Source organism: Anabrus simplex, chromosome 2 (assembly GCF_040414725.1).
Source record: "Anabrus simplex isolate iqAnaSimp1 chromosome 2, ASM4041472v1, whole genome shotgun sequence".
In the NCBI taxonomy this organism is placed as follows: domain Eukaryota; kingdom Metazoa; phylum Arthropoda; class Insecta; order Orthoptera; family Tettigoniidae; genus Anabrus; species Anabrus simplex.
This window is the reverse complement of record NC_090266.1, coordinates 81,369,790-81,392,758: the sequence shown is the minus strand read 5'-3', so window position 1 is coordinate 81,392,758 and position 22,969 is coordinate 81,369,790. Positions and strand designations below refer to the sequence as shown.

The window sequence follows — 22,969 nt, the reverse complement described above, 5'->3', positions numbered from 1 at the left end:
CTAACACGTTTCCTGAATTCGAAGTCGGTTAAGATATAGTCTATTATGGATCTGGTACCCCTAGCCTCCCATGTGTAGCGATGAATAGCCTTATGCTTGAAGAATATATTCGTAACTGTTAAACCCATGCTAGCACAGAAGTCCAGCAAACGCTTCCCATTCGCATCAGCTTCCATATCTTCCCCACATTTACCATTCACCCTTTCGTATCCTACAGTTCTATTTCCAACTCCCGCATTGAAATCGTCCATTAGCACTATCCTATCCTTGCTGTTGACCCTGACCACGATGTCGCTCAATATTTCATAAAACTTGTCAACTTCATCCTCATCTCCACCCTCACATGGTGAACACACTGAGACAATTCTCGTCTTAATTCCTCCATTGCCAAATCTACCCACATCATTTGCTCATTTACGTGCCTAACAGAAACTATGTTGCGTGCAATTGTATTTCTGATAAACAGCCCTATCCCATACTCTGCCCATCCCTTTCTAACACCCGTCAAGTACACTTTATAATCTCATATCTCTTCCTCGTTATCTCCCTTTACCCGAATATCACTTACTCCTTAAACGTGAGGAACTTCATCTTATTTGCCCTTATTGAACTGACATCACAATTAAAATAAAAATCTTTAAGGTTCCACTTTGTTCAATACAAATACACTGTTGTTAGATGACTTTTTACAGCATATATTTTATTGCAGTACTAGTTTCGGCGCTCTATTAAGGTACCATCGTCAGCTGCGCAATAAGTAGAGAAACTTGAAGATATAACAATACAAAACAACATACTGATATACTTAACTCCTCAATGTCTATCTAATGATAAGTTTAAAACTCTAAGTTACAAGCAAGATAACTCTTGTGAGTCCAAATCGTAAAATCTCATGAGTTGTCCTTAAGATTCTGTGATGGCTATAATTTTTTACATTCGTAAAAATCAAGTTCAACAACATTCCTAAAATCGTGAAATTAAAGCTGAATCAAGTCCTAAAATGTTAAAATGTTCATTTCACAGATGCATTAGTTGCCGTTGATATGTGGAAGCTTAGTTCTTATGCTGTGTTTCTAATGGTTGGAACTGATTATTTGCCCTGATGTTATTAAGCGGGCATAGCCTCTCAGTTCAATAACCCTCAACGGCTATGTACTTTGCGCGGCGTCTGCAGCATGACGAGCACATTCAGATGCATCCTCTTTGCTGACTCAGCCAGTTCTACTTTCTTTCTCCCATTAGCCCCATTAATATTGATAGCTCCCCATCGAATTCCATTTCGTTCGCCAAGTAGTTTCCAAGTAGTCCCTCGCCTGTCAAATGGGAGTGGGACACCGTTACTCCCATAGGTCCGAGGCTTGCTTAAAATGTTCTGAGCTCGGTAAATTCACGAAGCAGGATGCTACCTTACATGCACATAGTCCAAGTGAAGATCTCTCCTCTAATGGGTTATGGACCACCGGTGGATTATATAGTCCTAGCCGCCTTAGCACAAGGAGGGCCATGACTCAGAATCTGTCCGAGATGCCCACTCCCATTCCATCCCGACTCTCAGGACCACTTACTAGGCCACTCAGCCGTTGCCCATGGTTCACGAACTAGGACGTGACTACAGTAACCCACACCATGTACCATGCAGGAATTTTACCCTGCAGTATTTCTTAACATGACAGAAGCCAGCTATGCCCACACGAAGTAGTCTCATTTGAACACCTTCAAACGTCATCGACCCCTGCCGTTATCGAACTTGCTATCTTGAGAACAGAAAGGAACGGACTAACCGTTTGCACAACTGAGACTTTTTTTTGCTAGTTGTTTTACGTCGCACCGACACAGATAGGTCTTACGGCGACGATGGGACAGGAAAGGAAAGGCAAGTGCTGGGGCTGTACCTTCCTATCCCTTTCCTAACACATCGCCACCGTAAGACCTATCTGTATCGGTGCGACGTGAAGGAAATTTAAAAAAAAAAACATAGTACACCAAACACACTTGCTTCGTACGCGGTGACCAGAAAGCCAGTGTCAAATAAAAGATCCGGAAGTAAAGCAAGTTGTCCTACTTAATGTACTGCAGGCTAAAGGTAAAACAGTAGAGGTCTTATACAAGCGGCTTTGCTCATACATTATGATGCCATTTGTGTTGCCTATACGAAGTGGACAACGACGATTCGGAGACGAGAAATATTCATATCGTGTCAAATTAAAGAGCATTTTTTGAGATAAATGGAATATTTATTTATCCTTCCCAGTAAATTCGCCAGGTAATATACATCCATGAATGCAAACACCTTCATACAAACATGCTTTCCGAAGTTCAGTTTGCAAATATCTGTGAATGAACTATGGGATTCTACAATCCTCCACATTTGTAATGAGATTGTGACCTAATCGTTATATAAGCCTCTTGCCAGAATGAAATTAACAATCGTGTCTGACCATCGTTCCATAGTTCTTCATCTCATTCTCTTACCCTCCACCTCCGACTGAATTCTTCTCCTAGGCAGCCTACCCTCCTCAATTCGCCTCACGCAACCCCACCAACAGTCACCTCATCTGCTTAGTTTCATCCGTCGTGTACCTTTTCATAACTTGGAGCTTATTTCCTTATTGCTAATACTCGCCCGCCATTTCGCCCCGTACGTTTGTACCACCGCCTCTGTGGTCTGGTTAGTGTGATTAGCTGCCAGCTCCGGAGGCCCGGGTTCGATTCTCGGCTCTGCCACGAAATTTGAAAATTGTTACGAGTGCTGGAACCGGGTCTACTCAGCCTCGGAAGGTCAACTGAATAGATGGGGGTTCGATTCCCACCTCAGCCATCCTCGAAGTGGTTCTCCGTGGTTTCCCACTTCTCCTCCAGGCATATGCCGGAATGGTACCTAACTTAAGAAGGCCACGGCCGCTTCCTTCCCTCGACATTGTCTAACCCTTCCAATATTTTCATCACCCACAAGACCCCTGCTCAGCATAGAAGATGAGGATTCCTGGGCGAGGTACTGTCCTCCTCCTCAGTTGTATTCCCCGACCCCAAGTCTCACGCTCCTGGACACTGTCCTTGAGGCGGTAGTGGTGGGATCCCTCGTTGAGTCCGAGGGAAAAACTAACCCTGGAAGGTAAAAAGATTAAGAAAGAAGAAAGAAAAAAGATGCTTGTACCAGCAAATATCCCCACCACATATACCTGTTATCTCGAGTGTGAATACTCCAGCCGACTCGGAAACAGACTCATGTAAAAATAATTTCGTCTACGAAGTTACTTCCTTATAATAAAATGCAATATTTCGCAACTGCGGGCTCAATAACATAGCTTTGTTGCACCTTCAATAGTTTTCTCTTACTACGGTATACTGGCATTCAGGAAGAATATATATCCTCATTAGCCTACCTAAATGATCCACCTGTACCAATTCGTATTCGCTATCTGGTATCCACCACAGCAGCGTAACTGTTTACACTATTAGCTGTCCCGGGTGTCCGGCTTCATGGCTAACTGGTTAGCGTGCTGACCTTCGGTCACAGGGGTCCCGGGTTCGGTTTCCGGCAGGGTCGGGAATTGTAACCATCATTGGTTAATTTCCCTGGCACGGGGGCTGGGTGTATGTGTTGTCTTCATCATCATTTCATCCTCATCGCGACGCGCAGGTCGCCTACGGGAGTCAAATGAAAAGACCTGCACCTGGCGAGCCGCACCCGTCCTGGGATCTCCCGGCACTGAAAGCCATACGACATTTCATTTTTTCATGGCCCGGGTTCGATTCCCGGTACTGTCAGATATTTAAGAACGTCAGGAAGTCTGGTATGTGGTTAAAATGGTACGTGCGGTTCACCTCTACTAGGGGTGCACCACCTCGGGATGAGGACACGAGCTTATGCACTACCAGTCCTAAAAGCACCGACTGCCATCACGGCAAGGTTATTAGGATAAGTCAGACTGCTTACTACTGAACCCTACCACGCTATGTTATGCATTGCAGTGTGTAGAATCCACTTGAACTCTGAACAATACAGGTGAAAGGTTACTACAAGATATGATATGTGGCTAGTGTGACTTTGGGAATGGTTGACACTGCTGTTCTAGACTGTTTCGTCTTTGTGGGTAAAATACAACGTACCTAATTTGACCGAATATAAGAAGTAATGGCACTATCAATCTCCTTTTTGGCAGTAAAATCGAAATGCTCAAACTTTCACAGGACAACATTCATGTCATCTATCTGGTCTATACTTGAAGTTTGCCACCGCTTTCACCACAGAAGCGATGTTATTAGCAAGGATGTTGCCATATGGATGTATTTGGTTAGTGCACACTTGCAATTCGCAAGTCACTGATGTCAGGCGCCTTTTCTTCTTCTTCTTCTTCTTCTTCTTCTTTTACTACCGCTTTTCCCACACCTGTGGGTTTTCGGGTGTAAACTGCGTCGCACATGTGGATTTTGTCCCGTTTTACGGCCGGATGCCCTTCCTGACGCCAACCCTATATGGGGGGATGTAATCACTATTGCGCGTTTCTGTGGTGGTTGGTAGTGAAGTGTGTTGTGTGAATATGATGAGGATAGTGTTGGGACGGACAGGAACACCCAGTCCCCGAGCCAGATGAATTCTTCTTCTTTTCTTTTCATGGGGCCTCTAAATATTAGTTCCTAATTAGCGTCCAACTTTAAGATCTTTTGCTACCATGTTTTTCCTTCATTCCCACCTAGATATACCTGCTTCCTTCACAAAACTGCAGGTTGTTCTTATTGGGTCTTCTTGGATTGGTCAGATGAATTAATCAGAAGCGATTAAAATCCCCGACCCGCCGGGAATCGAATCCGGGACCCTCTGAACCGAAGGCCAGTACGCTGACCATTCAGCCAACGAGTGATGTCAGGCACCTTTATTATGTATAAATTTCACCTTACTTCAAGATGACCTTATTTTAGTAGTATACCGAGCGAATTGGCCGTGCGGTTATGGGTGCTCAGCTGTGAGCTGGCATTCGGGAGATAAGTGGGTTCGAATGCCACTGTCGGCAGTCCTGAAGATGGTTTCCCGTGGTTTCCCATTTACACACTAGGTAAATGGGATGTACGTTAATTAAGGCCACGGCCCCTTCCTTCCCACTCCTAGCCCTTTCCTATCCCATTGTCGCCATAAGAACTATCCGTGTCCGTGCGACGTAAAGCACCTTGTAAAAGATAAACTTTTAGTAGCATTTACATTATGATCCCTAAAGTAAAGTAAAGTAAAGTAATGGAAATTAAGTTCGGAGCGTTACGTCACTGTCAGAAAACCAATCCGGACAAATGGGATATGACCGTCCCACTGAACGTGCGTCGAACTAAGTACACTTTGGTGGGAAGTAGCAACGAATTTAATACGAAGTAATAACACTATCTGGCTCAAAGAGAAAAGCAATGGAAAACTACTCTACTTCTCCTTTTGTCTAAAATGGCTCTTTATAGCTCTGGGTTGGATTCTTGAACCACATACCTCATGGTGGCAACTTTATGAATCGAAACAATCTTCTGTCTTTTGTTCCATGTTATTGTATTTGATTACTAGTATATCCCCGACTTGATGGTAATACTCTCAGCGTGCTAGTCTTTGGTGCAAGAGGGTATCGAGTTCAATTCTCCGCTATGTCCGGTATTTTAAACTTCACTGGTTAATCCCTCTGGCTGGGAGATTAATTAGGTCTGGGCGCCATCTTCAATATTAGAATTCATCACGGAGGTGATAATTAGAAAGACCTGTACCAAGTCTCTCCGGATGCCACAAGCCATTAAAAAAGCTAGTCTTTCTATTTGTTGGTTAATGTACTCTAATGACAAATGAAACTGAGACAATTTTGTTTGTCTTCGACACTACCTTGAACGTTTTAGGATATATTTTGCATTTTATAAAGCTATAAATATCAACGGAGTGACACGAAAGATCTTACATTCTAATGCGATTTAAGGAATTTTGGGTTTGTCATAAAATTATCCATATCCTTTCTTCCTTTATCAATCGTATCAACTGATGCCTGACGTCATCTGTAAACATTACGTGGATACGAGTTCAATAGTCGTAAGTTTTAATTCTGGCAACGTTGTTTACAAACAACTATATGGAGTTGTTCTTTATTCTCCGACACTTGCTGCCACTCAAAAAGGGTGATGTCCATAGGAAAAGTAACGGAATATAATAGAATGATTTATTTCTAGAAATATCACGTTGTTCTAGTAAATGTAATAGCTGATTAATTACAAAATATGGAAGAAGGGATAGCACACATAAGCTGCGGAGTACGCAAGCAGTGTGGAATATAACACAACCTGTAGCATCGCGCCATTGTACTGGTGGACAAATGAAGCGGATGTCTCATTGAGGAACAGAACTTTACAAGTCATTAGCATTTCCGGTTGTATTGCCACTCGGCTTAACGTTGTCGATGAGAGAGCACTGTTAGCTCTGGATCTCTGTATCCTCGCTCTGAATATACTTTGTTCTCCTGGAGCATAACTTCGAGGTTTTCAACATGATAATGAACATCATTTGTTTCACTTGCTGAATATACCGTGGCAAGCGTTCAAGAGAATGACGCACGGCGATACAAGCGCGCTTTCACCCAGAGGCGAGGAAAGCACACGAGGATATCGTAGCTGCACCTGCGAAAACTGTTACATGAAACATTTCATGTTAGAACTTCAGCTAGCAAGAATAGTCTAAGGTTCAATTTTGTGCGATGAATCCCAAAACACTCTCGTTTTTATGAAATATGTGCTGCGGGTCAGTATTCTTCCAACAGCATTGGCACATAGCGGGTTTCACAGGCGCAACGGCGATATTCTAAATCAGGGCCTCTCAGGGTGCAAAAGACGACTTCGCTTGGTTGACCAGAGTGCAGACCCCCACTTCGATTTGGAACAATAGCGCTGTCTGTCTCTTTCCACACGCCTGTCTCGCTCACTCCGCCTGTCTCCCTCTTCCTCACTTGCTCCGTAGCACTCCAAATCCGAGCCGAGTTGAGCCGAGCTTAGCCGAGTAGCCCAGAGACGGAGCGTTGGTCCGAGCCGAGGCGAGTGGGACCGATGCACTGTGCAAAAAACTCTGCGTCTCAGTTTGCACACCTGAGATTTTAGGCGTTTGAGAGGCCCTGTTCTAAATTGACATCAAGGACAAACATGCTAATATCTGGACGTTCTTGGACAACGTTCTCAAGGATGAGCGTGAAAACGAAATAACACAACTATTGGGAGGACACTAAAATGCTAGGCACGGAGCGAGCTGGCCGTCCAGTTAGGGTCGCACAGCTCTGAGCTATCATTCGGGAGATAGTGGGTTCGAACGCCACTGTCGGCAGCCCTGAAGATGGTTTTCCGTAGTTTTCTATTTTCACACCAGGCAAATGCTGGGGCTGTAACTTAATTAAGGCCAAGGCCTCTTCCTTCCCATTCCTAGGCCTTTCCTGTCCCATCGTCGCCATAAGACCTATTTGTGACGGTGCGACGTTAAGCCAATACCAAAAAAGTCTGAGGTTGATTCCTGGGATCGAAACAAGAACAAATTGGCCGATCGATGACCTAGATGTTACGCCACATTAAACAACAACAAGAAAATATCCATACAATTCTTTGTTTTAAGTTACATGCGATACAGTTACAGGACGAACATTGGTCAGATAACAGCGTGATGAGCAGCCTCAACATGGACTGGCGAAGCCGCTCTATGATACCTCGGTCTTGTCGAACAGCTGCACAGGTCGACGACGTCGTTATCCGGAGTAACAATTGTCATGTGTCCCCACAGGTAAAAATCCAGTGGATAAAGTTCAGGAGATCAGACAACCTAATGCATTGGACCTCGACGCACGACCCACCATCGTGGGAAGTTGTCCAAAAGCTTGCGTGCATGCGCTGGTACCACACTGCGTCCAAACACTGTTGATGATTAGCAACAACCGTACCATAGGGGTTTTCAACTGCCCGCGTGTGCATATTAAATAATGTCTTGATGTAATCTCTTCCAACTGTGACCTCACCCGTGAAAAAAATGGACGACGGACCACAAAAACGTCAGTATGGCAGTGGCCGTGTGCAACGCCTGTACCTAAATACCAACACATTGTGGGACATATTGTGACAGTATCCTCGATTTCATTGTAAGATCTTGGGAGGAGCAAGTTAGCTTGGCCCCGGCAGCGAGTGACGTCATCAAGGTAAGAACCCACCGCTCGCCGCACAGCCAACGAACGAGGAACGAACCAAGCGCGTAAGGGCAGGCCCCTCTGCCACCACTCTGTCATCACCCTGTCCTCTCACTTGAGGCCTCCCGTCGGTGTGGGGAAGAAATAGAATGTGAACTCAGATATTTCGGATTCGAGAGGTCGGTAGGTGCTTCTCCTTTCGTGAAGTCTCACGCTCCAGAACTCTGCCCTTGAGACGGTAGAGGTGACGTTCCTCGCTGAGTCCGCGGGAAAAACCAACCCTGGAGGGTAAACGGATTAAGAAAGAAAGCAAGAAACATTGCCTGTAGGCCTACCAACTGAAACAGCCCGCGAAAGAGAAAATGTCCGGCATACTTCGGATCCGAATCTAAACGATGTAAGTCCGATATTTTGTAGCACAATAGTAGTTCCTTCTTTCTTCCTGATCCTCATACTCTATTGGATGAATTCTACGTCGATGACGCCTGCCATCCTAAAAACTGCTACGATCACACGATTAATGAAATCAACAACTCCGTTGGTGCTATTCACACCGAGCGAGTGGGCTACACGGTTTGCACCACGTAGCCATTAGCTTGCATTCGGAAGACGATGGGCGCGAATTCGACTGTATGCAGCCCTGAAGATTATTTTCCGTAGTTTCCCCATTTTCATACTAAGCAAATTCTGGATCTGAATTTTAAGCAACGTCACGGCGTCTACCTTCCTATTCCGTTAAATTACATTTTTTGTACTATAATAAACATTTCTGAAGTCGACTGGAAAATTCCTCCCCAAAATTACGAACATAATAAAAAGGGCATAAAGAGAATTTAAATTATTTCACCACATTCTCCTGGAAACTAATGCTATATATTAAATAACGCAATACACCGAGCGAGTAGGCCGCGTGGTTAGGGTCGCGTAGCTGTAAGCTTGCATTCGGAAGATGCATTTAGAGTAATTGCTTCATTATCCACAGATAAATCATTCCCAGAATACTTCAGGACGAGGGATTTTAAGCAGATTATGTCCCATCAATAACCAATCGTATGAGAATGCGGTGATTCTAATCAACAAGCACCCTGCCGCACTAATTGCTCAGTCGCCAACATCCATCATTTATGATTATGAGAATTTTCCACGTATGCCGGCTCACACATCGCGTATAGTTGCAGTCCGGTTTAAAACATCATAGTATGGTCCAATCTGTCTTTTGATGGTACACCTGTTCTCGATTTAATCAACATAGGGGGACGGGATGAACTGTAATGTCCGCTGGTCAACAGATGCGGTACACGTCGCTAATTGATACTGACCAAGGACATGCCTCTATTGCTAATGTATGGCGGAACATTATCACTGATTCCAATAATAATCGATTAAAAACTGGCGGATTGGGTCATCAAGTGCAAATTAAATTCTAATTTCCAATAAAATAATCAACGCCAATCCGAGACGTCTCTGTCTGCAATACGACCTATTTAATCCTAACGCTGGAACAGTTCTGAATTTCAACATCCACATTCCGTAATAAATGATTGTTAATACCCAGGATGGAAGTGAACTCTATTGACAAACTTTTGGTCGAGTATTTTGATACAAGGAACACAAGGACGCTGGTTGCCAGGTGTCCCGTATTTGAATGTCTGAAGTACTGTCCGTTTTTTTTTTTTTTTTTTTTTTTTGCTAGTTGTTTCACGTCGCACCGACACAGATAGGTCTTATGGCGACGATGGGACTGGGAAGGGCTAGGAGTGGGAAGGAAGCGGCCGTGGCCTTAATTAAGGTACAGCCCCAGCATTTGCCTGGTGTTAAAATGGGAAACCACGGAAAACCATTTTCAGGGCTGCCGACAGTGGGGTTCGAACCTACTATCTCCCGAATACTGGATACTGGCCGCACTTAAGCGACTGCAGCTATCGAGCTCGGTCTGTCCGGTTTTAACAGCATGCCGGGCTGAGTGGCTCAGTCGGTTGGGGGACTGCCCTTCTGACCCCCACTTGGCACGTTCGATCCTTGCTCAGTCCGGTAGTATTTGAATGTGCTTAAATACGTCAGTCTTGTGTCAGTAGATTTACTGGCACGTAAAGGAACTCCTGCGGGACTAAATTCCGGCATCTCGGCGTCTTCGGAAACCGTAAAAGTAATTTACTGGGACAGAAAAACAAATAGCATTATTATTATTATTATTATTATTATTATTATTATTATTATTATTATTATTATTATTATTATTATTATAACAGCATATGGAATGCCCCTTTACCCCAAATTTAAACTCTTAATCCGTTAACCGTCCAGAGACGGTTTTTACTTCGGACTCAGCGAGGGATCGCACCTCTACCGCCTCAAGGGCAGTTTCCTGGACCGCGAGACTTTGGGTCGGGGATGAAATTGAGTGGAGGACCAGTACCTCGCTCAGGCGGCCTCACCTGCTATGCTGAACAGGGGCGTTGTGCGGGATGGGAATATTGAAAGGGATAGGCAAGGAAGTGGGAAGAAAGCAGCCGTGGCCTTAAGTTAGGTGCCATCCCGGCATTTGCCTGGAGGAGAAGTGGGAAGCCACGGAAACAACTTCGAGGATGGCTGAGGTGGGAATCGAACCCCGTCTACTCAGTTGACCTCCCGAGGCTGAGTGAGCCCCGTTCCAGTCCTCGTACAACGTTTCAAATGTCGTGGCAGAGCCGGGAATCGAATCCGGACCTCCGGGGCGGGGGTGGCAGCTAGTCACACTAGCCACTACACCACAGAGACGGACTAAACTCACTTCTGCTATGTTAAAATGGTTAAAATGATGTATTTACAGTAGCATTTACCGATCCTGCATTCTTCCTCCAGCGATTCTGCACTACGATCGGAACGTGCAGAGGGCGAGCGATCGGCCGGCGCCGATCCCAAACGCGGTACTCGAGGGAGCGAGAGACAGAGGAATCTGCTTTATGCCAACGCAACCATTAAAGAAACCCTGCATTTTTTCATTTTCAAATTCTTTTAGCAGGAATTGTTAAAGATGGCAGTTTGTGTTGTGCTGTGGTGAGATGGGAGTAAGAGAGTTCATACAGGTGTGATTAAGGGAGATTCAGCATTACTGAAAGAGGCTAGAAGTGAAGAAAAGGGTTTTGAACTTTTTAAGTAGAAAATGAAACAGCAAAATACTGTAATAAAGGTTGAGCCTACCTAGCACAGTAAATTACATCTCAGTGTTTTCTTCAGCAAATGTTATGTCGTGTCTACATGATCTGTCCCTCATTGGAATTTCAAAAATCCACATTTGTAGCCCTTCAAGCAAGGAACACATTGTTGAAAACATCCTAGGGATATGAGCTACGAATTTTAGGTAAATAAAATATAATAAAGCATGGGAATATGTTCTTTATTTATTCCTAAAAATTACAATCCTTTTCTTAATCATTGTTATACCAGTACGAGCGCTAATGTGAGTCAGTGCATTGTTTCACATAAGCAGCACTACGAGCGCTAATGTGAGTCAATGTAGTTCCACTTAAATCATTTATAACTACATTCGGTGAGGACATTAAAAAAATCAAAACACGCCTGATGGTATTAAACCAAGGAACACATTACAGAAAGAATTACATAAATAAGTTAATTTGACTAGATTTTAATAAAAAAGAAAACAAGTAAAGAAATATGCCATTTTAGGCAGTTTGTCCGGAACTGCATTTAGGCCGGAAGTGATTTTCGATTTTTTAGGTTTTTTTTTTTGCTAGTTGCTGTACGTCGCACCGACGGAGATAGGTCTTATGGCGACGATGGTACAAGGAAGGGCTAGGAATGGGAAGGAAGCGGCCATGGCCTTAATTTTTTTTTAGTTTGATAGAACTATCCTATACTCACAATTTGATTCCTTTGCGGGAGCTTTAGCCCTTCAAATTTCCGCACAATTGAGGAAATTGCTTTTAGTTTACGTTTTTCGTAGTATGTATGTTTTCAACATTAAAACCTGGCAACATTAATGAGTAACGGACATTTTTTTAGTAGCCTACCTTTGTGCCCTCATGGAATGTATTTTGTGTTCGAACTTAACTACCTTCGTTTTGCTCAGTATCCTTTGACTAAGGCCGGCTGAGTGGCTCAGACGGTTTAGGCGCTGGCCTTCTGACCCCAAATTGGCATGTTCGATCCTGGCTCAGTCCGGTGATATTTGAAGGTGTTCAAATATGTCAGCCTCGTGTCGGTAGATTTACTGACACGTAAAAGAACTCCTGCGGGACAAAATTCCGGCACCTCGGTGTCTTCGAAGACTGTAAAAGTAGTTAGTGGGACGTAAAGCAAGTAGCATCATTATTATTATTATTATTATTATTATTTTACAATTTGTTTTACGTCGCACCGACACAGATAGGTCATATGGCGACAATGGGATAGGAAAGGCCTAGGAATGGGAAGGAAGCGGCCGTTACCTTATAAGGTACAGCTCCAACATTTGCCTGGTGTGAAAATGGAAAACCCGGAAAAACCATCTTCAGGGCTCGCAATGTTGAATCAATAAGACAACAGGACTTCATGTACCGTACCATAAAATGTAACTGATCTTGGAACTCTGTGAATGGGAATCTCACCTGAAATGAACACGTAACTGGTGTATGTTGAAAGGTCCATGCAGGTCTATATCCCCTGAAACAAGAATGCTTTTTCTCAAAACCTTGAATTAAAATTAATCCAAGCACTACTATTCCCAATTTGAGACTACTATGACAACGTACTAGTCAATCTAAATGCTGAAAACGCTTTGCGACTTCAGCGAGCACACAGCCCAGGTATACGACATGCCTTTCATCTGCGACATGACGCTCATGTTTCAAAACTTTGGGATGACTACGCATAAATGAACGAAGGAATTTTCACCTAATGACACTTGTTTACCAAGTGCTCTCGACGAACACGCCTACTTACCTATCTTCTAATTTTCCTTTCCTTTCCTCATTCCATAAAATTAGCACCCGTTCTAGTTCCCGACTTGAAATTCCACGAATTCCTACAATCATTCTTTTTTAGTTATTGCATCGAGACTCTGGAATACACTCCCAATGGACATTCGTCACGGTACTTCCTCTCAAAAATTCAACTTGGCCTGCCTAGATTCTTTCCTGGGAACATATAACTGAGTTGTGCGAGTCATCGTGTGTATGTCGTGTAAATGGGTTTTCTTTTATCTGTTATGCACTTCAGTAATTTATTACTATATTTCCTCTTTATATTCTTATTATTGGTATTATCACTCTAATTGTCCTACTGATTTGTAAACTAGTTTTAGTGTATCTGTCCGAAGTTTTTTTTTTTTTTTTTTTTTTTGTAGAATTACTTTAACTTACTTTTACTTCTATGTTTGCATTTCTACATGTTATTGTTTAAAGTGGTTAAGTGTAAGAGAGGGTCGTGAACCCTAACTTCATAATAAATAAATAAATAAATAAATAAATAAATAAATAAATAAATAAATAAATAAATAAATAAATAAATAAGCTGATGTACTAATCTTCCCTACAGATGGAAAACTTGGATCAAACTACGTATCTAAACGTCTGACCCCCAACTGATGTCTGGACGGTATAACACAGGGCTTCTCAAACGCCCAAAATCTCACGCGTGCAAACAGCGGCGCAGAGTTCCCGTGCACAGTGCATCGGTTCCACTCGGCTCGGACCAACGCTTCGTCTCTGGGCTACTCGGCCAAGGTCGGCTCGGATTTGGAGAGCTACGGAGCAAATGAGGAAAAGGGAGACAGGGGGAGCGAGCGAGACAGGCGTGGGGAAAGAGAGAGACAGCGCTATTGCTCCAAATCGAGGAGTGGGGGTCTGCACTCTCGGCAACCAAGCGAAGTCGTCTTTTCCACCGTGCACAGTGCATGCACCCTGAGAGGCCCTGGTATAACATGATATTACGTGCGGAGTTGTGGTCGAGAGATGAAGCAGTGATATGCACCCTCTTTCGATTTTTTGGTGTGAAGGACAGAAAGATGAACTTGTGAGATTCCTTATTACCACAGTCACTTGAACCGCATTCGTATACGGCTCACTAGAGCCGATACGTAGGATTTCAATAACGTACAAAGGAGTAACTATGCTTACAACAGTCAATATCAAGCCACGCCTGCTCCTCGCGTGAATGGGGATACCGAGAGGCACCTCCTTTGAAGAACGTGATCACCGAGTGAGGAAAAGGACAGTGAACAGTTTATCCACGAAACTGAGAACGTTGTACACAACTAGCAATCTGCAAGCAATGCGCAGGCTGTGGAAAGTCATTCTGTGGTGTATCTCAGGTCTATGTACAGTATTTTATCCTTGGGTCATTCATTGCAGTGATGAATTAAGTTGGTTTTCAATTTGCTTTACTGACAAATATAGGTCTTATGGCACCAATGGAATCGGGCAGGGCTAGGAATGGGAAGAAAACGGCCATGGCCTTAATTAAAGTGCAGCCCCGGCTGGCATTTACCTGGCGTGAAAATGGGAAACCGTGGAAAACTATATTCAGGGCAATCGTCAGTAGGGTTGAACCCACCATCTTCAGAATGCCACCTATCAGCTTCTCGGCCCGAGCCGCGCAGTCAACTCGCTCGGTGGTGTACGCTAAACATTGCCAAATGTTCTTGTTATTTACAATAACCATGTCAATATTGGATATTACTTCCCTTATCTTCTTTGAAAAAATTGCATACTAAGAGCAGAGGATGTCTACCATGGATAGTTGTTATTACTGCGGCCCGTTTGCCATTATGAGATCCAAGATGTACAGGATTAACGTAAACCCGACGTCAAGAAGGGGCTGTACCTCACAGAGCTACTCTGAAGCATGCGGTCAAAATGAAATCATCGGTCGATATTTACCAAAATAATGACCACCAAAATCACCTGATCTGAACCGCTATGATTTTTCGTTTGGGGAGGGGGAGGGATACCTGGAAGGACAGGGTTCGTCGACACTTAATCATGCACCGATAGAGGTATAAGTTTATTTAGAAATGCAATAAACATTCCAACGAATTTTGAGAGCGTTGCAGGCAATTGCTCGCCTTGAAACTATCTTGAAGAGAGCTGAATTTCAGCACAGCTCTCAATCAGCTTGGTATGTTAAACAGTGAAAGAGTTTCAATGAACTGTATGTTCATATTTTCCTCTTTACCACTAAAACAAGCACGTGGCGCAAAAGCCCATGCCTGCCAAGACGAATGTTGCCGAGCTATAGTTATTAGCGATACGTGATCAGCGTGAACGACTTTCGCGACATGGCCCGCTATCTCTCGTATGAGTTAGCTACTAAGTTCGTCTGATGTGGTTCAATGAACCCCATTTCAGCCATCATCCCGGATTTAAAATCCCATGACTTGCCGGGAATACAGCCCGTGATCTACGGGTAAGAGGCAGGCACGCTACTCCTATACCTCTACATACATTTTTGAAATCATCCAATTATTTTCCATCTAAACCCTAATTTTCTTCTCTTTGTAATTTTTATCTGCTAGCGCTTACATCACACGCAGGTTTTTTGGCGACGCTGAGGTAGAAAAGAGCTAAGATTGGCAAGGCATTGGGTGTGGTCTGAAGGGTTCATGGACTTCGATCCCACCATCTGCCGTATGCAAGTTCTCAGCTACATAAGATACTCAAATTAACCTCGACTACCTATAACGATCATAATATCTCAATATTACCATTGGTTCTAGCTTTTGTTTCTATACATTGCGATCCGAGTGACGCAGATAGTAAGTCGTTATTCTATTCTTAAGATACGAGTTCCATACCAGCTGAAGGTAGTTGCATCTGAAGATGTTTAAAGATGTCGTTAACATCCGGGACGTTCCAGAACTTCTATGGGCAAACTTCTGACCTGTGGCTTTAGTTAATAACGGTTAAGTGATAAATATGTGACTTTTTAATGCTATTTGCTCGGGGCGTCGACCTATAGAGATCTTATGCTCCTACTTGCACCATGTGATATGAACCTGCGTGTAATTGGAATGGCGGAAGAGCAGAGTGTTGAATGTGAGGAAAGGAGCGTTAAGGACGACACAAACACCCAGTCCCCAGGCCAGAGATATTAATCATTTACAATTAAAAAACCCCGACCCAGCCGGGAATGGAACCCGGGGCCGCCGAGTAACAGGCAATATAGGACGTTACATTATCATTATTATTATTATTATTATTATTATTATTATTATTATTATTATTATTATTATTCCTCGACCTCACGGCCACTCATTCAAAAGGTCGACCAGACCCAAAGAAAGGAGGCGATACAACAGGTTAACGAATGCCACCCTGGTGTAAGGAACACGAAACGTGACAAGAGATTCTATTACAGATACCAAATTACCGGCTGGTACAGGTAAAGCATGACCAGCAGCAGCTGTGGTTCAAAAATTTCCTGACTGCAGTCACTCGGGTCGAGTAGCCTGTGTGATGCACCGTGCTCATATAAAAAATAGCTAATGAACAATAAAGGCTGGTCTAGTCTATAAACCTAGCGATGGATTACCCTAGAATCCTCGGCAATTTGGGAAAAATTACAGGACATAAAATACAAAAGTCTGTTTGATTGGTCATGACATTCCTGTTCTTGCAACAAATTAATAATAATGAAACTTCTCCTTGATGCAGGGGCGGCTCGTGAGGTAATGCCGGGGTGCCATGGCACTACCAACGTAATAGAGAAAGAACATGAGATCTTTTCCTCTCAACAACGGTTTAAATAATTTACATTTCAAGAAAATTGTCTTCATTTGAACGAGCGCGCAAACAGACATGCGCTATGCCGGCGCTTCTCTGAATGTGTGAGCCATATCTCACGGGCACCTCTTATGAGCATTAAACACTGTAGGAAAAGACATTTTGGCTTGTGCTTATATGTGTTGTTAAGGGCCGAGTGCCAATGGGCGCGTGACGCGACGCTTCAATTTCATTCACTAAAGTGCAGCATCTAACAAATACAAGTAAAATCTGCTCTAAATTGCCATCATTAGAGTGTACAGAACATGACAAGTACAATGTAGACAACATCCGACGTTGCCAACATAGCGATTTTGTCACTGTATCTGAAAACTATTAAATCTTTTAACAAGATAATCTTCGCTTTCACAAGTTAAAATAGACTCCTAGCGACTTGTTTGTTTTAAAGACCGAACAAGTTGGCCGTGCGGTTAGGGTCGCGTAGCTGTGAGCTTGTATTCGGGAGATACTGTGTTCGAACCCGACTATCGGTAGCCTTGAAGATGGTTTTCCGTGGTTTCCCATTTTCACACCAGGCAAATGCTGGGCTGTACCTTACTTGAGGCCGCGGCCGCTTCCTTCCCACTCCTAGCCATTTCCTATCCTGTCGTCGCCATAAGACCTGCGTGTGTCAGTGCGACGTAAAACAAATTATTTAAAAACTCGTATTAGCGACAGAAATGAATCTTTCTCTATTTGCAATGTAACAACCTGGGATATTTGCAGTGAATTTTGCTCGGTTTCATTAATGTCAGTCGGCGACATAATTAACATCACCTAATGAACGCAAAAACAAAATATAAAAATTGCTAATTTTTCTGGTTTTGTGCGTGTGTGTTTATGAATAGTGTCGGTAAATTATTTTTGTGTGTAATATTCACTACAAATTTGTATATGCGTGTAAAGTAGCCTTGAAGTTGAAGGTCAGACATTTTGTAAATTTCAGTTTCACGGCAAATTAAATTGTGACCAAGTGTTTGTGCGCGCGCAAATGTTGGAAATAGCTATGGTTATTTATTCCCATGTGAGGCAAGCACGTGCTAATTTCAGTGCTGTTCTTATTACTTCATTTGACGGCGTCAATCGACGTTTTGGAACAAATACTTCCCGTGAGTAAGACCTACGTATGTTTTCATAATTATCTTTTTTCTAGACTAGCTGATGTACCCGTGCTTTGCTACGGGATTTTCAGAAAGCCTGACTGTGGTTTTCCTAACTGAAGTCAACATAGGTCATTAGGAAAACGTCAGTAGGAAAGCAGCGATTAAAAGCAATGTTATAACATAAAATACTCCATCAAATGAAAAACCGCACATTTTCTCACTTTTAACGAACAGTACTACGGTGCCGATCTAACAATCCAAAGTTCCAGAGCTGGAATGACCAGGCCGCAGACAGTCGTAAACACTCCTCTGCCATTATTCCGTTAAATATGCACAATGCTCATTCAAATCGGTGCCTCAGAGTAGGTACCATAGATGAAGAAATGATGTCCGATGTAGCAGGATGTAGTATTTCGCCAAGGTTTCCGTCACTCTTGGAGGTGATATTAGCACACGGAAAGTTCAACTGGCACTATTCAATTCAGTAATAACGGAAATTATTACCACTCACTGCCGTGATACACAGTTCAGTTTTAACTCTAATTTTCATCATCATCATCATCATCATCATCATCATCATCATCATCTGTTTACCCTCCAGGTTCGGTTTTTCCCTCGGACTTAGCGAGGGATCCCACCTCTACCGCCTCAAGCGCAGTGTCCTGGAGCTTCAGACTCTTGGTCGGGGGATACAACTGGGGAGTATGACCAGTTAACTCTAATTTTACGATATTAAATTAATATTTACAGTCCTTGTGGCACAAAACACAGTTCATAATCGTCACTGATTACGTCTGAAATTATGATTGCGAAGCAATAAGCACAGTTCAAACACTTGAAAATGTAATTTGCAATAGTTTTTATCACAGTCTCTGAACAATTGTTGTTGGCAGATTAAGGTGATTTTATGGTCACGTTTATATAACACTAGTCTGAATTATTTAATATAACTATAAAAAGTTCTTAATGATCTCTGAGTTTATTATAGTGTTGATCGAAAGATCGAGAAAGTTCACTGGGAAAAATAGCAAAGTCTTGTCCTGTTAAGGAATAAATGTTAAGAAAATAAGGTTACACACAGTTCACTGTTATACTGTCTTAAAAGAATGTGTCCTAGAATAATTAAAATTGTCGTAAATTATGATTTCCGTTTTGCTACACACGATAATTTAAGATATCGTCAGAGTTCACAATTACACGAAATTAGTGAAGTGCACCAGTCCGTAAAATCTCAGATACTAGAATTCTCACTCCAAATTATGGTCTTATTCAGTTAATAATTTCACAAATGTTATATTACGGAAACGTCTAGAATTTTATCGTCATCGCGGCGTGTTGGAACTTCACGTACGGTACTAGTTCAACGGCGTTCGATCATGGCCATAACCACGTCCTCGCGAATCGCGACGGAGCATACTTTCTTCACTGACGAGACTGCACTGACAGACTGTACTCGCTACCCGGGTCAGACTGCTCTCTCCCTGGCCTTGGCCCAGTGGCATATATATACACGCCAGGTGGGAGGCGCTATGAATCAGCTGAAGAAGGGGTGTTCATTCTTCCTAAACTTTGAATCGTTATATTTCGAAAACTACTGGATGGATTGACTTGAAATTTGCAGGGCATTACTTCCATAATGATAGCTATAATTTAGCGTTGGTCTCATATTAATCGGTCCAGGCGTTAAAAAGTTAATGAAAAACGTCTAGAAATATCTGTAGCGGAAGTGAGCTGTAAGCGGCGGTGACGTCACTTGACCTTGCTTGACTTGCTCGTGAAAATACAAGTTAAGCTACGTTTTCATCTACGGTGACTGAAATGATACAATATTCACGGATCATATAAAGGCATATTTTGGCTCTTTAACATTTTTTGTCTTTTTCCTGTAATTTTTCATATTATGGCCATATTTCCCCGTGAATTTTCGTGTTTTGTCATATTTTTATCTTTTTATTCTTTTTTCCCATAGTACTTTCAGTCGTCTCAAAGACGGATTTTTCACATCTCCTAATTGCTGTCCATTATTTCTTATAATTATCTTCCTCAGAATATGTATTTATGTGAATAAGGAGGGTAAACTGTACAGAAAAAGACAGTTGCGTATAAAGCGACAGAATAGTGAGACTCAATGGAACTCTAATGATTTGACGCATTTCAAATATGGCCCGCTAACATCCTGCGAAGTTGAGTGGTCTTCCCGTTAAAAGTCAATGTTACGTGAAAAAGAAGATCGCTCCTATTTGAAAACTTCAAAATATATGTAATTTGCTATTGCAGTTCTTTCTGATCGCACATCAAAATGTGACATTTATTTCATTGTGTGTAGAGTCTAGAGTTACCTCTGGAATGACTAATTAAATACATTCAAAATAGAATAATGAAATTAATATTACTCACTTATTATTATTGAATGTTCTAGATTTTAAAAATATATTTTCAATATAATGTTAATTTAAAGAGCGGCAAGATATTGAAGATTTCGAAAACGTAACCATAAAACATTTTAACCGAGCTCGATAGCTGCAGTCGCTTAAGTGCGGTCAGTATCCAGTAATCGGGAGATAGTGGGTTCGAGCCCCACTGTCGGCAGCCCTGAATATGGTTTTCCGTGGTTTCCCATTTTTACACCAGGCAAATGTTATTGTGTTTACGTCCCATTAACTACTTTTGACGGGGTTCGGAAACGTCAAGGTGCCGGAATTTTGTCCTGCAGGAATTAACTAAACGTGGCGAAGATTCCCGCCCCGATCTAGAATAGAACCCGGGGCCTTTGAACCGATGACCACTAAGCTGATCACCGAACTAAGAAACAGCAACGAAAATATATTGTCTTTACTGCAAAATCGTCCACCTCTGGCAAACTAACGAGAGTGCACATTGTCTAGTTCTGAAACAAGTTGTGTTTGCTCATATAATATCCATGTGTATACGTTTATAGTTGGTAGTATGTTTTAGCCCTACACAACGAGGTGCAAATGCTAGATTTTTCAGTGGATAGGCTATAAATAAATAGTAAAATAGTTTGTCAGAGGAGGGACAACACGCAATTTTTATTTGCAGCGGTTTCTGTTTGAGAACACGATGTAATGAACGCAAATATTGCAAGACAAACACCAACGTTTAGTCCCGGCTACAACCCCCGGTCCGGTCGCGAGCGGAAACCTCTGAAACGAAACCATTATGCTGACAATTCAGTCAATGAACCTAACTTATTGGACAATGCAATGGAAGGAAAGAATAGGGAATGTAAATCTTAAGGTCTGATCATCACATTGCCCGTGACTGGTAGTTATTGTGTTGCTATTGTCGCCTGACACGCGAGCACGAAGGGAGGGTGACGATGGGGATTTCCCAACCGAATGCTCTCCTATTAGCAACCCTCATTCCATCGAGCTGGATTTTAAACTTCCACGGCAGTGACGTGAATCGAACTCGAACCAAATCGCTAGCGAAGAGTTTATGCTAACCCCTAGACCACGAATACGTAAATAATTTAAAGTTGCTTAGAATCCGCCTTTGTGGTGTAGTGGTTAGTGTGATTCACTGCTACCCCGGAGACCCGGATTCGATTCCCGGCCACGAAATTTGAAAAATGGTACGAGGGCTGGAACGGAGTCCACTCAGTCTCGGGAGGTCAAGTGAGTCGAGGGGGGTTCGATCCCCCCCCTCAGCCATCCTCGAAGTGATATTCCGCAGTTTCCCAGTTCTCTTCCAGGCTAATACCGGAATGGTACCTAACTTAAGGCCAGGTCCACTTCCTTTCTTCTTGCTTGTCTGTGCCTTCCAATCTTCCCATTAACCCTACTTCCCCCACCCAAGGCCCACGTTGAACATAGCAGGTGAGGACGCCTGGGCGAGGTACTGTCCTCCTTCTGAGTTGTATTCCACCTACCCAACGTCTCACGCTCCAGAACACTGTCCTTGACGGGGTAGAGGTGGGATCCCTCGCTTAGTCGGAGGGAAAACCCAACCCTGGAGCGTATATTTTTATTGAGAAAGAAAGAAAGAAAGAAAGAAAGAAAGAAAGAAAGAAAGAAAGAAAGAAAGAAAGAAAGTTGCTTAGATTATTTGTGGAGTTCAGCTAACGACAATGTCCTGGAGACAATAAAAGTAGCGGGTTTTTTCTTGATACAAGTTGCTTTACGTCTCTGAGACACAGATAAGTCTTATGGCGACATTGGGATAGGAAAGGGCTAGGAGTGGAAGTTAGCGGCCGCGGCCTTACTTAAGGTACAGCCCCTTGTGGGAAAATGGGAAACCACGGAAAACCATATTCAGAGCTGCCAACAGTAGGGTTGAACCCATTATCTGCCGACTGCAAGTTCACAGCTGCGCGCCCTGACCGCACAGCTAGCTCGCTAGGTGTGAAGGCTAATACTTAGAAGATTTATTGTCATAATAGTGCAATGAAACCTCCCCAGTTACTTGGTTGAGTGGTCAGCATAGTGGTCTTCTGTTCAGAGGGTCCTGGGTTCAATTCTCGGCCGGGCCGGGGATTTTAACTGGACCTGGTTAATTCCTCTATCTGAGGGCCTGGGGGTTTGTGTTGTCCTCAATACAATCCCGTTCATCTACACACACACTCCCAAACATCACTGACACATACAATAGTGAATACATCCCCAACGTAGGGTTAACATCTGGAAGGGCATCTGGGCGTCAAAGCGCTCCAAGTTCACACGCAATCACACTAGAAGAAAAGCCAGGAAGGACAAGAATAACAATGTTTCAAGAGAAGGCAATGATATTAAAGAAAGTGATGATTTTATGACATGATATGTCTTATAGGAGAATTGTAAGCCGCCATGACGAAATAGTTTACTGAACCCGAGCCAACAGGTTGAAAGTGGCCATTCTAATCCTCATGGCTCGGAAAATATCAGCACTACAAAAGCAGATAAGCAAGTGTAAATCTTTATTACTTTCCCGTGACAACACCCACATGAACGATTGAGGACTA

At 43.0% G+C, this 22,969-nt stretch overlaps 1 protein-coding gene across 2 annotated transcripts in view; it reads right to left on the bottom strand.

The window, feature by feature from the left end:
- The window catches only part of Galphao (G protein alpha o subunit), a 1,276,387-nt gene that overhangs the window by 525,210 nt on the left and 728,208 nt on the right, over nucleotides 1-22,969 (bottom strand). The gene's annotated exons all lie outside the window — the stretch shown is intronic.